A 17,274-nucleotide genomic window follows, 5' to 3' on the forward strand; every position below is an offset into this window, starting at 1 on the left:
ACTTGGGATTAATAGAAACTGGAAAGTTTGACTAGATGTAGCATGGTGGAGCACTGAAAGGTCAATGGGGGCTTATTGGAACTGGCAAGGCTGACTAGAATTAGCAAAGTGGAGCATTGAAAGGTCAATGGAGGCTTGTTGGATTTGACATTCTTCAGACTACTTGGGTTGACAGATGCTGGCACAGATGAGACTAACTGTTAGTGTGGGGAAGCTGGCAAGATCATTGATTTGTAAAGGAGAATCAGATTTGGCACACTGGAAACTGCTTGGAATTGATGGAAGCTGGCATAATTGAGACCAACCAGGATTGAGAGGGGTTCATCTGGTGGAGACCGAAACAACAAGCAAAGACTCCCACGGGTCAGTTAGATTTTGGCAGAGTGGTTGATCCTGGAAACTGATGGAAGTTGGCACAGCTGAAATTGTCTAGGGCTGATGAAGTGGAGATTAGCTGGGCACACGGGAGCCACTTTAAGGCGGGCATTAAGTGTCTATGGTTAAGATGATCCATTTCAGGAAAGTTTCATTTAGTATGGTGGGGAATAATTAAAGCAAAGCAGTGAACTCTGTATTTTTGTAACAGGAGGTTACTTTTTACTTTTTGCTTTCAATATGCTGATACATTTTGTTTTCCTTTTCTGAATATTAGCATGCCAACCAACATTCTTATGTAATTAAAACACAGTTAAATAAAGAAAATGCATCCAGATGGAGGGCTGATTTTTTTTTTTTTTGTTCAGTCGGCAGCGCAAGGTGAGGAAGTGTGCTAGATCTGCTGGCATGGCAGGGTAAAGAGAAAGTCTTAGATGCAATGGAGCCAGTTTCTATTTTTGGGGAGCGAGAGGCAGGTTTCACATTGCTGTGTTTGAGAGCCCCCGAGTGAATTTGAAGCTGGTGAAAATGTCCACTCAGCAGGGCCACACAGGTCCAAGGTGAAGCGATAAATATTCTCAGCAATGCAAAATCCAAGCAACTGGCTCAGAGAGTGTGAGCGACATGTGGCATGTCCATGGACGCATATGATATACTACTGTGTTGCTAATTCCAGCCTGCTGGTTCCTTCTCAAAGGCCTTGGTAGCCCATTTGTAAACTTTAATATGTTGTTTGCCACGATAAAATTACAAAACATTTAGTGTTCAGCTTTTTTTTTTTCTTTTTTTAATTGAGGTCTTTATATTAAGTGTTAAGTAGCTATTATATGTAAGTGAACAAAGTTTCGTGTCCAGACGAACCTCTTGGAGGCGAAAAGAACAGGACAAGTGGGTCTGCCACACACAGTAATCAGCAATAAAGCCACTGGCACTCCTAGCACCAATCTCAGGCTGGCAAGCCCAGTGTGTCTCACCCCGTGCTCTCTAATGGAGTTTGCAAAGCGGGTGGCTGCCAACATAAGGTTAAGTTTATCCTTACTGGAACCTCTTGAGGCCAGGCCCACTTCCCACAGTTCAACTGCACCACTTCTGCATCCCTCCCTGACTACAAGCGATTTTTCTTTCACACTGACGTATTGTGGTGTAGCATTCAAGGGGCTCTGCTACAGTGGAACAGCTGTGGGGAAGCAAACCTCAGACAGTTCTTTGGCAAGCTGCAGATATTTCAATGTGACAAGCAGGTCGCTTACCTCGACATAACTTAATACATCCTGTATGGGAGAGAGAAGAGGATGTTTTTGATGAATTGGGATCTTAATTTAGTAAAGGAATTCTCAGCAACTGTCAAGCATGTGGCCAGCAGTGCATTTTAGCAAGCCAGGCAACCAAACAACAGCCTAAGGCATTTAAACATTGCTGTCCCACACCAGAAATGACAAAGATATAAGGTACCGGCTTCTTGGCATGTTTCCTTTGTTTGAGGTAAACATTTTAACAGATTACCTCGGAGGTGTAAATAATATCAAGACTGTCTCTTTGGAGGCCCCAGTGAAGAGTAATCAGAATTGTGCCTGTCATCATTTCCTCCAAAAAAATGTCAAGAATAAAATGCATCATCTTTCCAAGGTACATATAGAATTCACAGGGCACAATAACAAAAAGTCATTATAGACAGTTGGGACCTAAATCCTGAGTTCAACCTCCTGTGACGTCAGGCAGCCCCTATCAGTTTTACACTCACATAGTGTGGTCATCCTACTGCTGCCAAAATCCGATCCATAAGTGTGTGCAGACTATGCACCTCAAAATTCAAAGCACCAAACTGATAATCCAGACTGTTAGAAATCTGACAAATGACACAACTGAAATCTAAAATGAACTCCAGCCTGAAAAACAATGAATGGGTGTAACTGCATGCATATTAAAGAAGCAGTATTTTGGACCTTCCGATCATACTTGTGCTACGAAAATTTATCTTGGCCCCTTGACAACCTACTGTAAATCCTTTGCAAAAAATCTTGGGCGATTTACCCTCAAATTTGACAAACAAATCAACTCCACTGTTAAAGCCGATTTCTATCAGCTCAAAGTATTGGCTAAGGTCAGGCTCTTTCTTTCTGTACATGAACCACCAATTCATGTGTTTTGTCTCTTCTCAGCTTGACTATTGTAATTAATTATACATTGGAGTTATTCAGTCATCCCTTGCTTGTCCAGAACACTGCAGTTAGGCTTCTAACAGGCACAAGAAAACAGAATCACATCACACCAGTCTTAGCTTCTCATCACTTGTTTCCCATTCATGACAGGATTGAGTTTAAACTTTTACTGATGTTTTAAGTCCCTAAATAGTTTAGGCACCTTTTATCTAACTGACCTCTTACACCTTTACTTTTCCTTCATGATCACTGAGGTCTTCTGTCTTGTGGATGCTCTCTCCCCAAGTCCTTCCATTCAGCTGGTGTCCCAGCCAGGTAATGGCAATTGCTGTTCATCACATTTTATACTATCTGTGTAAGCCCATGATGTAAAAAGCCCAGGGTCCTAGAAACTATTGAAATCGTTATAAAAAAAAAATTGAAATGTAGAGATATCTAGTAATTGACAGGAAATACTCTGGGCGTCTCTATCTTGGTAGGATCCATTTTGCCGATGTTAGCAGCTAAGCGACTTTGTCTTTCTTTGGGAGTTTTGTTTGGCTAATGTGCTGGCCTTGTTCGTGTTATTAGTGGGAAAGCAAGTTTTCTGTTTCCTCGGAGGTGGAGCCCTTACCCCAACTCCACCTCTAACCTCCAGGCTGGACAGACACACGCACCTCCAGGCATAGACATTTAGATATAAGATATATATACTAGCCATCCCCTGTGGCTTCGCCCGCGTATTAGTGAAACAGGGCAGTGAGGAGGACCCCACCCCAGCTCTCTACTCCTGATGTCACTCTTCCCCCTCCCCTCGGCCCACAGTGATTGTCTTGGATTAGTGCAAATACTGTATATCACTCCTGCAAGCAAACTATGATTCTCAGCACAATGAGAGAAGTCACAAAATCAACCAGAGCGTTCAAGCAAATTATATAAAAAAAGATCTAAATCCGTTAAGTAGTTCTCTCATTCGCTAACTAAGCGGAGTTAAGGTTACGCCCTGAGACAGACGTGTGAGTGAGGAGGTCCCCGCCCCCTCCCTGCAGTCTGATGAGTCTGTCTCAGATTAGCGTTAATAAATCGGTACCGCAAGCGAACGATGACACTTAGCGTGATGAGAAAGTTGCAAAATCAACAGAACGTTCAAGCAAATTATAGAAAAAAACCCAATCTAAATCCGTTAAGTAGTTCTTTCGTGAAAAGTCGACAGACAGACAAAAGAGTCTAAAAAACTTTAAGAAATTTTGCTTTTGGACCACGAAATTTTTAAAACTGTTTCTTAGCGAGCACCTATGGGCCAAATTTCAAGTCTCAAGTCCTCATGGTTCGGGAGATTTCGTGATGATTGAGTCAGTGGTATTTGGCATATATATATATATATATATATATATATATATAGAGAGAGAGAGAGAGAATGTATTTGGTGTATTTATTGAAGCTGTGCAGAACTTTGACTTCTGTTGTTTTTAAATGTACTCAATAAATAAAATATGACATGACTTGAATGGCCACTTTGCGTGTCTATTTAACCTTAGATCTTCATATGGAGGTCTGCTTATAATTCTAAGAGCCAAACATAAAAGAAGTGGTGAGTTGGACTTTTGCAAAATCTGGAATACTTTACCAATTGAAATACCTTCACCCTATTGGAGCGAATTTTAGGAAATTAAACATTTCTTTTCACTGCTATGCTCATGATACTCAGGTTTATATTCCCGTCTGCAACTCTATAATGAATCAACTGCACAACTGTCTGTCTGAACTAAGATCCTGGATGGCTAATAATTTTCTTGATCTAAATCAAAATAAAACAGAGGTGCTTATAGTGGATCCACCAGCTAAAGCCCAAATTGCTCTTGGACTTCTCGGCTCTTTCTCTGTCTTTTGCAAACCTCATGTCCGCAATCTTGGTGTTACCTTTGACAGTAACCTCTCTTTTGAGAAACAAGTAAATTCTGTAGTCAAGAGTTGCATTTTCCAACTTCGTCTATTAGGTAAGATCAAGCCTATTTTACCTTCTAAAGATCTTGAGAAAGTAACTCAAGCTTTTATTTTTTCTCGCCTCAATTATTGCAATTCGCTGTATTCTGGGATTAACAAATCTCTGATACACAGGTTACAGCTGGTCTAAAATGCTGCAGCTCGCTTTCTGGTTAGGGCAAGGAAGTATGACTCTGTTTCTCCTAGTTTAGCTTCTTTACACTGGCTGCCTGTCAGTTTTCGAATTGATTTTAAAATCTTGCTGCTAGTTTTTAAATCTTCACATGGACTTGCTCCTCTCAATTTATCTGAACTGTGTGTTTTACACTAGCCATCCAGAGTGTTTAGATCTTCTAGTCAGTTGTCTCTTGTTGTCCCTCGTACCAAGTGTAAAACCAAGGGGGACAGGGCCTTTGCAGCTGCTGCCCCTCGCCTGTGGAACTCTTTACCTCGTCACATAAAGGAGTCGTCTACAATTTAACTGTTCAAAACAAGATTAAAGACTCACCTCTTGCATTCAGTGACCTTCAGTAATACTGATGGTTTCCTCTTTGTGATCATATAACATTATTTCTATTTATTATCTCTCTTATTTTATGTTCATATATTTTATTACTATTTATGTTTTATTGTTTTTGTTTTTTCTTTTATTCTATTACTGTAAAGCACTTTGGCCACAGCATTACTATGTTGTTTTAAATGTGCTATATAAATAAATTGACATTGACATATGGATCATTTTAATAAAACTGCTAAAACCCCATTATTTTAATAGGGCTTTTTCGTAGCTACATTTTAATTACATTTCCTGATAGACTATATGGGCATGGAATTATAATATTCTTTAAGGTTCAGAAATCTTTACATATTTCTACTATTCTCTGCTTTCTTTTCTGGTTCTTATGCTGTGGCCACTACTACCTGATCAAGGCACCATGCAGCCCCCTGCGTTGATGGAATGAAGGTGGGTGTCTCATCAGTCTACAAGACGAAGCTCATCAAATACTATCGTGTAAAGCCTGAAAACCAAGAAGACTTATTTACAACCGTTTATGTTAGTTTGAATGCCCAGTGTGGGATGCGGGGTCTTTTGGCCTTGGAACCCCTGCAGATTTTTTTTTAATCTCCAGCCTAACTGGAGTTTTTTTTTGTTTTTCTGTCCTCCTGGCCTTATCTTGTTTTATTTTGTTTCTTATTCTTTAATACTATTGTCTAAAATTTTTTTTTTCTTCATTTCATATAACCATCTTTTTGTCATTTTGTAAACCACTACATTCTTGTATGAAAATGTGCTATATAAATAAATGTTATTATATCATAATCCATCACTTTAATCTGTTAAAAGACAGAATGGTGGCATGTAGCTTCACATCTCTTACTTTAAATCCTGACTTACTCACTCACTTACTGTGTGGATCTTGCATGTTCTCCACATGTCTGACTGAAGTCTTTCTCCTCTCACATCCCTAGGATACTCATGTTAGGTTAGTTGATGTCCCTATGATGGACTAGTGGCCTTGTTCAGTGTTGCTTTCTTCCTTGTAACCAACACTCTGACTCCTTGAAACTCTGAAATTGGCAATGAAGTTAAAAGACCATGTTAAAGAACAAAAGTAACTTTATGGAGGATTTGCATTTTTTGTCACCTACTCTGACTCCCTTAGTTGCTCACAAAGAAGGCAAGTTGCTGCACTGATAGGAAAAAAAAAAATAGAAAAAAGGTGTGGGCATTGGTGAGAAATATAGACACAGCTGGCGGCTTAGAAGAGTGCATGTATGCACATGTGTCAGCTCAGAACTGCCCCTAAATTTGCCACAAAGTTTATGGGCAACTAGATGAAAGATTTTTTGTGCTGATTGAAAAAAGTCAATAAAATTTGCAATAAATAAGAAATGCTTCATTGACCTGATTCACTTCCGCTGACTCACAAAATGGGTGAATGCACAACACAGCATTTTCAAACATGCTTAATTTACAGTGCCCTCCATAATGTTTGAGGGCAAAGATGCATTTTTCCTTGATTCCCCCCTATTAGTAAATCAAAACATTCAGAAATTGATATTAAAGTGCAGGCGGCATGGTGGCACAGTGGGTTGCGCTGCTGCCTCGCAGTTAGGAGACCTGGGTTCTCTTCCCAGGTCCTCCCTGCGTGGAGTTGGCATGTTCTCCCCCCGTGTGTGCGTCGGTTTCCTCCCACAGTCCAAAGACATGCATGTTAGATGCAATGGTGATTCTAAATTGTCCCTAGTGTGTGTGTGTGTGTGCCCTGCGGTGGGCTGGTGCCCTGCCCAGGGTTTGTTTCCTGCCTTGCACCCTGCGTTGGCTGGAATTGGCTCCAGCAGAACCCCGTGACCCAGTAGTTAGGATACAGTGGGTTGGATAATGGATGGATATTAAAGTGCACATTGCAGACTTTCATTTAAGGGGATCTGCATACATTTCAGTCACATGTTTTCTACATGGTTCTCCCATTTAAGAGCACCATAATGTTTGGACAATTGGCATCACAGGTGTTTGGGATTCCTGAGGTGGGTTTCATTACTTCATTAGATATCTCATCTTGCTTCTACCCTTTGGAGTCTGTAGTTGCCATTGTTCAACATGAGGACATGAGCTGCGCCAAAGAAGCCATTATGAAGCTGAAAACCAAGAATGAAACTATTTGAGACATCAGTAAAACCTTAGGATTATCTAAATCAACTGTCTGGACTATCACAAAGAAGAAAGAACACACTAGTAAGCTCAGTAATCACAAAAGGACTGGTAGGCCAAGGAAGACCTCCACTGCTGATGACAGAAGAATCCTTACTATGTTAAGGACAAAGCCCCAATCACCTATTCGACAGATCAGTCAGTCTTTAGGGGGCCAAAGTGGAAGTGTCAGAGACGACTATCAGTAGAAGACTTCATGAACAGAAATACAGAACGCCACACTGTAAGATGCAAACCACAAAAACAGGATGGTCAGAATACAGTTTGTGAAAAGAACTTAAAAGAGCCTGCAGAATTGTGGGAAAAGGTCTTGTGGACAGACAAGAAAAAGATGAAACAGTGATGACAGGAGCAAAGTGTGGAGACATAAAGGAACTGGCCAAGTTCCAAAGCAGACCACCTCATCTGTTAAACATGGTGCTGGGAGTGTTATGGCATGGCTTCAAGCAGTCATTGCATGCAAGGGATATGTGTTAAATATGAGGACGACAAGGGATAAGTGCTAACTTTGACGACTTTAATAGGCGTGCCATTGCTGTGTCCAAAACATTATGGTGCATGGAAATCGGGGGACCACGTAGAAACAGTTGTGTCATTTCTATATACAGTACTGTGACCGATATGTAAGCAAATGCCCTTAAATTAAAGTCAACAATGTGTACTTTAATCACTTCTGAGTGGATCGATTTGTAATTTTAAAACATTATGGAGGGCGCTGTATATCTTATATCAATTGGCCAATTTACAAATAATAATGGAATGCTGAAATAAAAAGATAAATTAAATACAGTTAAGGAGTTTTACCTGGGTGAAACTGTTTCCCAATTTACGTCAAGAAAAAAGAAAAGACTTACCTTTCCTTTGAATTATTTCAAGTACACTGAAAAAAAAACAACTACTTTGTGTAGTCTTTGTAAACTCAGGAGTTTCATCAGAATTATCTTCATACCTGAAAACTGCCACGTTGGCTTTGTAGAGTATTATCATGTCTGTAGGGTTTGAATTGTAGAGGAAATCTCAAGGAAAAACGGCTTTGCCCTAAATATTATGAAGGGCACTGTAATTCAGGTCTTCAGGGAGGCTGGAGCCTATCATAAAGTCTATGTCACATTATACAACTTTTCCAGTGATTTAAAGTTGCAGCCTTCATTTGCATACAGTGGAACCTCGGATCATGAACGTCTCTGAACACGTACAAATCGGGGTTACGACCAAAAAGTTCGCCAATTTTTTGCATCTGTTCACGACCACACACTCGGTATACGAACAAGCCAGTTTCCCTTTCGGTTTGTGCGCCGATGATTTCTGCACGTGTTCAGTCTCTCTTTGTGCATTCCCTGTGCAGTGAGCGAGAGAGAGCGAGAGACCGACACACACACACACACACACACAAGCACACACACACGTGAGCGAGCGAGAGAGAGAGAGAGAGGGGGCTGGCTGCATAAGGCTAAGAAGGCAGTTAAAGAATGCACCAGGCTTGTTTTTAAAGAGACAGATTCGAGCATTGTTTTAACCTCGTATTTAATGAAGACTTTTTTCTATTGGATTTTAACCTCCACTTCACTTCTGTTTACAGCGATCAGTTTGTAGCGTGCATTGTTGCAATGTTACTTTTCTTGGTGATTTATTAAACTACAGATTTTTCAAATGTTCGTTTTGTTCCCTTGTACTTAAAACTCATTAAAAAAAGTGTTTTTAGCGAGTGGTTCGTAGTGCTACAGCACGAACTCTTGCAGTGTTAGTTTTCTCTGTTGTTCAAGGTTTTCTCAGTGTTATTCAATGTTTTTACATTTAGTTTACTATTATGCTGTGCATTCTATGGTACAATTAACAATATTTGTGCTTAAAAATCTTTAAAAATATATATACATACAGTTGGCACGGTCTGGAGTGGATTAATTGTATTTACATACAATCCTATGGGGGAAATGACTTCGGGTCACAACCAAATGGGGTTACGATCAGAGTTTTGGAACGAATTACGGTCGTGACCCGAAGTTCCACTGTATCTTAGAGGTACACTCCTGTGAAGCAGATCGCCTAATGTGACATACCCATTGACTCACTACAACTGATCTGCAGTTCGCCATCATAAAATCAAACAAGCTTGACTTTGAGTGACAGGCTTGTGCGCACGACAGCTGACAAGTAATGAATGCTCATCTGGAAGTACAATGAATAAAATGCAACAATGATGAATAATTAACACGGGTGTTTAGGGTCTCACAAACAGAGAGGTTTGTGTGTATGATGTCTTGTGTTTTCCATACTAAAACTGAAAGTACTGTAAAAAAAGAAAAATGGGCCAAGACTGTGGCTGAAGTGTTGTGGTGAAAAAGCTTATTCTCACTTCAGAAAAAACACCAGAGTCTGTGGATGAGCAATCATAATAAGACTTTAGAGCACACAGCCATTTCATTTCAATGAAGTGAGCTCCTTAGTTTGGGTGAGCCTCATATTTATTACAATTCTTATCACAAAACTACCTTGCTTTGAGCATTCTTCATTACTATCTGACTCCTAAGACACAACTCCCTCATCCTTTTGGTTTGCTAACTGCACCAATATTTTCTTATACTCATTAGGCATAATTGCTTTCTTTCCGTTTATTGCCACTATTATCTTGAATTGAAAGACACACTTGTCATCTGGCCCAGGAAGTGACCATCATCTAATCACCTCTCCATGTTCACATAATTACTTTTCACATTGCTACCCTTGGGCTCATAAATATTTGTGGTTTTGTAGTTATTTAGAAGAGTAAAAAAGTGCAGGCATGAGCCTTTAATAATTAACTCTTACATGACCTAAAGGTAGCTATCACAACATGTTTTACTTTAATTTGATTGAGATTACATTGACACATAAATTTATATTCTCTATAGTAGTTGCCACAACTATAAACCTTTTGTACAGTGCCAAATAAATGTCATCTTATGATCACCATATTACGACAGGATCAATGAATAGCACTTGCATACTTACCTTAAGAATGATAAAATGATCAATTTTTGCTTGGGTGACACCTGTGCACACATGGGAGGGAGGTAATTTGGCACAACATTGATTTGTGTGGCAGCACACTATTGGTTGTCAGAAAAAGGGGTGTGCATAACTGTGCTAGATGGTTGGAACAAGATTGCTAAATGTAACATAGCCATGATATTCAGTAGTTTAAATTCACATAGTCTGGTGAGACTATCAGCTATTCTGACATATCCCACGACTAGAAGTCACATAATGTGACATTGGCCAAAGCAGATGTGGACACAAAACAAGAAGCACACCTGTCCAGGGTGCCAATCTATCACATGGCCCACTCACATACACGCTGAAACAAGAACAAATAGGAATTATGAAGGGATGGATGTTAATATATAAATCACCAAGTGTAGCCCAAAGGCTAAAGGAACGGATTTTAAACCACAAAATTCAATCTCAGTTTATGTATGAATTTAAAAAAACATTTTTGAACAACTGAACAGGTGCCTTTGGCTGGTGGAAAATAAAAAAAAAAAAACACTCGGTCTATGGCAGAGCCCAACCCCTACTTGATGTACAGATAGGCATACTTACCCGCTGGGCATTATTGCTTTTTGTACCTCTGGCCATCTTCAGTGTCATGAGACAGGAACCCCCTCTCATTGATATTTTGCCCCTTTAATCATCTCCTAGTGGTGAGGCAGTGGCAGGGATGTAAACCTTGCCACCCCCCGCTAATGGCCTCCAGATCTATTTCTTCCAGATGTTAATCCTGCCCTGCACCCACCACTTGGCTCTCTAACACTACTTATTAAATCTTGTGCGCCCCACTTCTTATCTCTCTTTCCTTAATCAAAGCCAGAAACACTCTTTGTCTGCCTCCATTGCAGATGATCTTCCTTTGCTTTGCTCCTGACACACTCCAACACCCCTCCGTAGATGGTAAATGAATGTTCTCAGCACACCTCCATTACGCTTTCCATCCTTCTTCCCTATACTTAGCTGCAAGCTCTAAATATTTCTGGATTTTCTTCTTATGGCCCTCCCCCACTCCTTCTTCCCATGGGATAGTTAGCTCAGTCATAATGACCATTTTGGCTGATGCAGAAAGCACCATGATGTCCGGCCTTAACATGGTTCAAGTCATTTTGTCATTCAAGTCTACTCTCTTTAACCAGTTATTTGCGGGAACAAAGACTGTTTCTTTCACTCTCCCTCCTGATCTCATCTTCTGAAACCGCTTTTTCTGGCAAGGGTCACAGGTGACAGCAGGCCAAGCAGGTCAGCACAGACTTCATTGTCCTGTCCCTTCTTGCTTGACAAAGTGAATTAGCTATTTTTGTAGATAAGGATAATCCTTCATTGCCTCTATTGCTGATAACTCCAGATCCTCTGCTAGGTTCCATATAACTTGATCGTGCCACCAACACCACCACTGATCTTTGTGGTAGATATAAATTAATAATCTTCCTCACTGGAGGAAGTGGGCCACCCCACATGTTAGACGCCAAAACTGTGCTAGAAATCCAACAAATTAATTAAAGAAAGGAAAACTTGGGAGTTGGCTGTCCATTCTTGTCGTTTACAGGACATCTGCTGATCTCTTATTCATCTTTGGTGCATTTTGTGTACGCCATCAACCTTCCTCTGGTATATCCTTGGGTTTTGTTGTTCTCTTGCCCTTTACTTGGTTTCCTGATATACTTGAACAGGATTCTAACAATTATTGACCCATTTGTACTTCTAAGATAGATGCTATATTTTAATATGGAAAACATACCAAAATATATAACTATTGTTACCCTGAAGTTATTCTCCCACACCTTTTGATAGCACAGTCTTGAAACTTCACAGACTGTACTATCAAAAGGTATGTTGAGGCATAGCAGAGGGAGGGTGCACTTTGTTTTAAAGCCATAGCACTTGGTCACATTACTGGGACTTAGAGAAACATCATAGGTAGCTCTAATCATACAGTCCATTCTGTCCAGTGGTATCTTTCACGCATCACTCCAACACAAGGCTCTGTTGACTAACCCCTCTCAGTCTGTCCAGCGACCCTGCTGATGTTGCCTAATTGCCTTGATTTTGTACTAGTCTACTTCTATTCTTAAAACTCCTGAAATTGCCATTTTTTTTCTTTTGCTTTCTTGAAGCTGACGACCAGAGCTTGGGTGTCACCCTCATCTGAGACCAGTTCTTCCTGGATGAGCCCAACTGACTATCTCATGATGACTCAGTCATATATTACACAATTTAGTTTGCAGTATGTTGGTTTCTTTATCACCACTTTTGTCTCACAGACTCTGAAACTCTGAGTTGAATTTTTTGGACCTAACTTTTTAACACTCTTCTAGCGTTAGTGAGTTTGCTCTGGGTACAAATAATATCCTGATAAGGCACATCTTAGTTTTTTTTTTTTGCCACTCTAAAGTAGTTCAGTATTGCCATTATTGAAGGGAGGAATGTAATTACCACAATTTGGTATATAATTTGTTGCTGTTTGATTATGTCTAATTTGCTTTGGGATTTATCAGGTAAGGAAGACAAACGTTTTGAGATAAGGTTGTCAGACTTACTAATCATGGTGCCATATGTAAGTGGTAAGTAAGAATTTCATTGTATTCTGTACATGTGACAATAAGGACCCAATAAACCTATAGGGCTGATTTTCTATTTAGTTAAAGACATATTCCTTAAATATTTGGGATGTGAAAGGAAAACACATGCAGACACACGGAAAAGAAGATGCAAACTCTACCAGATTAGTTGGGTGTGGTATTTGAACCTGGGACATCTTCATCATATCACAGCAGGGAGAACACAATGGTTCTGTGAAAGTGAGGGTGTAGACAGGTCCATTCAATTACAAATTCAGTTGGGCCAGATTTTCAAACCAAGGAATTCAGCTGGGCCAGACATTCTCAGTGGGCAGTAAGCAGCAGGTACAAACAAATATTAAACCAACACAATTGAATGTGTTGAAAAAGAAGCAATTTTTGTTCATTGTTTCTCTTTTAACTTTGGTCACATCTGACAGAGTCACATCAAACAGTGTTTACAAAAACAATAAAAAGCTGAAAATGAACAGAATCTGAGGTAGTAGCAATACTTCTTTTCACTTTTGAAATAAAAAAATAAACATTTTGGTCATATCTGACCTAGGCACATCCCAATGTGCATAAAAACAAAATAGTGCACAGTATCTCTATATATAATCTTCATTTGGATCTTGATCTTTGTTTGCCCGCGAATGAATTAGAAGAAGAAGCACTAGATGGCAGTAGAGAGACAGCTAAAACATAGGCATTGCATTAAGAATCTCCTCCAGGCTTATACTACTGAAGACTGTAGTACTCCAGTCACACCTCAAAACACAGACATTCAAAATAAACAAATTGTTGTGCTTTTAAATTAACTAAAGAGATCTTCATCTAGATCTTGATCTTTGTCCGCGAATTCCATGCATGCGTAGACTACCTACCAATTTAGTACTTTGTTGTTACTCACGGATGTCAACAATGTGCTGGAATAACGAAAGGGGTGGTGAACAGTGTTACGCTGGTTAGCTCCTGAGGCCCGGTTAGAGAATGAGATTGCCGAAGATAAAAGGTACGTGCCTATGTAACATATGGATGAAAGAAAGACAGTGGGTAAAATGAATGACAACGTAACAGCACGTTCTGGAAATTATTATTGTTACATTGTAGCCGGCGAGTGCTGCGTGTCTCACAGTTGTACCGTGGCTTGCTCACATGTCAGTGAAGTGATCTTTATTTATGCTTTAAAGAGCCTGGATACCTACTCGTATGTGTCCCCCTTTTATAACCATTGCTCCGTGTATATTGCCTTACTCTTTGGATTGCCACAAACCAACCTGCGAGATTGGAGAAAGGTTGAGAAGACATCGTAAGAGGAAACGATAGCGTCGTGAAAACGAAATGGACTGTGAACGGACAGAAACAGAAATGCTCCTATACCACCACATAATTACTATTCGGACAGCGATTCCGAGTAGGCCGTTCCTATCGAATCAATGCCCAAGGGTTTTCTTTTGTAACTTTGTTTACCTTATAAAAAATCATAATGCTGTTCAATGAAGGGCCCAGTTCACGACTGGCAGCCGCGTTTAAACAGGGAGCCCTACACAGACAACTTTAACGCGCGCACCGTAGTTGGGTGCACATGGCTAGTTAGAAATATTTGTTTCCCTTTTGAAATATAATTAACAATTTACTCACATCTGCCTAGGCACATCACAAGGTGGATTTAACAGAACCAAAAATAACTATTAGATTAGATTATTTATTTACAGTGGTGTGAAAAACTATTTGCCCCCTTCCTGATTTCTTATTCTTTTGCATGTTTGTCACACAAAATGTTTCTGATCATCAAACACATTTAACCATTAGTCAAATATAACACAAGTAAACACAAAATGCAGTTTTTAAATGATGGTTTTATTATTTAGGGAGAAAAAATCCAAACCTACATGGCCCTGTGTGAAAAAGTAATTGCCCCCTGAACCTAATAACTGGTTGGGCCACCCTTAGCAGCAATAACTGCAATCAAGCGTTTGCGATAACTTGCAATGAGTCTTTTACAGAGCTCTGGAGGAATTTTGGCCCACTCATCTTTGCAGAATTGTTGTAATTCAGCTTTATTTGAGGGTTTTCTAGCATGAACCGCCTTTTTAAGGTCATGCCATAGCATCTCAATTGGATTCAGGTCAGGACTTTGACTAGGCCACTCCAAAGTCTTCATTTTGTTTTTCTTCAGCCATTCAGAGGTGGATTTGCTGGTGTGTTTTGGGTCATTGTCCTGTTGCAGCACCCAAGATCGCTTCAGCTTGAGTTGACGAACAGATGGCCGGACATTCTCCTTCAGGATTTTTTGGTAGACAGTAGAATTCATGGTTCCATCTATCACAGCAAGCCTTCCAGGTCCTGAAGCAGCAAAACAACCCCAGACCATCACAGTACCACCACCATATTTTACTGTTGGTATGATGTTCTTTTCCTGAAATGCTGTGTTCCTTTTACGCCAGATGTAACGGGACATTTGCCTTCCAAAAAGTTCAACTTTTGTCTCATCAGTCCACAAGGTATTTTCCCAAAAGTCTTGGCAATCATTTAGATGTTTCTTAGCAAAATTGAGACGAGCCCTAATGTTCTTTTTGCTTAACAGTTGTTTGCGTCTTGGAAATCTGCCATGCAGGTCGTTTTTGCCCAGTCTCTCTCTTATGGTGGAGTCGTGAACACTGACCTTAATTGAGGCAAGTGAGGCCTGCAGTTCTTTAGACGTTGTCCTGGGGTCTTTTGTGACCTCTCGGGTGAGTCGTCTCTGCGCTCTTGGGGTAATTTTGGTCGGCCGGCCACTCCTGGGAAGGTTCACCACTGTTCCATGTTTTTGCCATTTGTGGATAATGGCTCTCACTGTGGTTCGCTGGAGTCCCAAAGCTTTAGAAATGGCTTTATAACCTTTACCAGACTGATAGATCTCAATTACTTCTGTTCTCATTTGTTCCTGAATTTCTTTGGATCTTGGCATGATGTCTAGCTTTTGAGGTGCTTTTGGTCTACTTCTCTGTGTCAGGCAGCTCCTATTTAAGTGATTTCTTGATTGAAACAGGTGTGACAGTAATCAGGCCTGGGGTGGCTACGGAAATTGAACTCAGGTGTGATACACCACAGTTAGGTTATTTTTTAACAAGGGGGCAATTACTTTTTCACACAGGGCCATGTAGGTTTGGATTTTTTCTCCCTAAATAATAAAACCATCATTTAAAAACTGCATTTTGCGTTTACTTGTGTTATATTTGACTAATGGTTAAATGTGTTTGATGATCAGAAACATTTTGTGTGACAAACATGCAAAAGAATAAGAAATCAGGAAGGGGGCAAATAGTTTTTCACACCACTGTATAAGAGCACATTTAAAACAAAAGAGGTTGTACCAAAGTGCTGTACAAAGAAGCATTAAAATAAATACAATGCAAACAATCATGCAAAAGCAGATTAATAAAACAACCAATTATAACATCCTCCACAATGCCATTATAAATAGTGAAAGGCGGAAGAAAACAAGGAGGTCTTAAGCCGACTGTTAAAAACCTCGATAGAGGATGAAGACCCAATGTGAAAAGGCAAGTCATTCCAAAGCCTAGGAGCAATAACTGAGAAAGCTCCGTCTCCCCTGGACTTCAGCTGAGATCTTGGAACTACAAGGAGCAGTCGTCCAGAAGACCTCAGTGCTCTTGGTGTCACATAGGGGGTGAAGGTGGTCACAGATGTATTTTGGAGTGACACCATGCAAGGCTTTAAAAACAAACAACAAGATTATTTTAAAATCAATGTGACACCTCACCGGTAGGTAGCCAGTGCAGAGAGGCTAAAATGGGGGAGATGTGATCCTTTTTTCTCAACCCCATTAAGAATCAGTTGCTGCTGAATTTTGAACCAGCTGAAGGCGCGACAGAGCAGATTTTGGCAGTCCCATATATAAGCAATTACAATAATCTAGCTGAGATGTAATAAAGGCATGAATGACTGTTTCCAAGTCCTTCTGTGAAAGAAAGGATTTTAATTTAGAAATTTGCTTCAGTTAGTAAAAACTGGAATTTACTACCATGGAGATTTGTTTTTCAAAACTCAGTGACAACTTGAAGATGATACCTAAGTTTCTGACGTCATTATGAATCATTGCTGAGTGCTGATTTCAACTGCGGATGTGGTAGGAGCAAAAAAAATGACCTTGGTTTTATTTTCGTTTAATTGTAAGAAATTTTCCCATCCAATATTTAATATCTCAAAGCATTCCAACAGCTTTTTTACAGATGAAGTGATGTCAGGACTAACTTTGAGGTACAGCTGTGTATCATCAGCATAACAATGATACAAAACATCATGTTTGTGAAAGATGGTCCTCAAGGGGAGCAGATAAAGGGAAAATAAAAGGGGAGCCAGGACAGAGCCTTGTGCGAGAAATTCCCGTCTATGTTACCAGACATAGATCTACCTTTATGGTAGTACTTGAACCATTTCAATGCACACCCTTGTATGCCTACTTCATCCTCAAGCC

This window comes from Polypterus senegalus, chromosome 17 (assembly GCF_016835505.1).
Source record: "Polypterus senegalus isolate Bchr_013 chromosome 17, ASM1683550v1, whole genome shotgun sequence".
In the NCBI taxonomy this organism is placed as follows: domain Eukaryota; kingdom Metazoa; phylum Chordata; class Cladistia; order Polypteriformes; family Polypteridae; genus Polypterus; species Polypterus senegalus.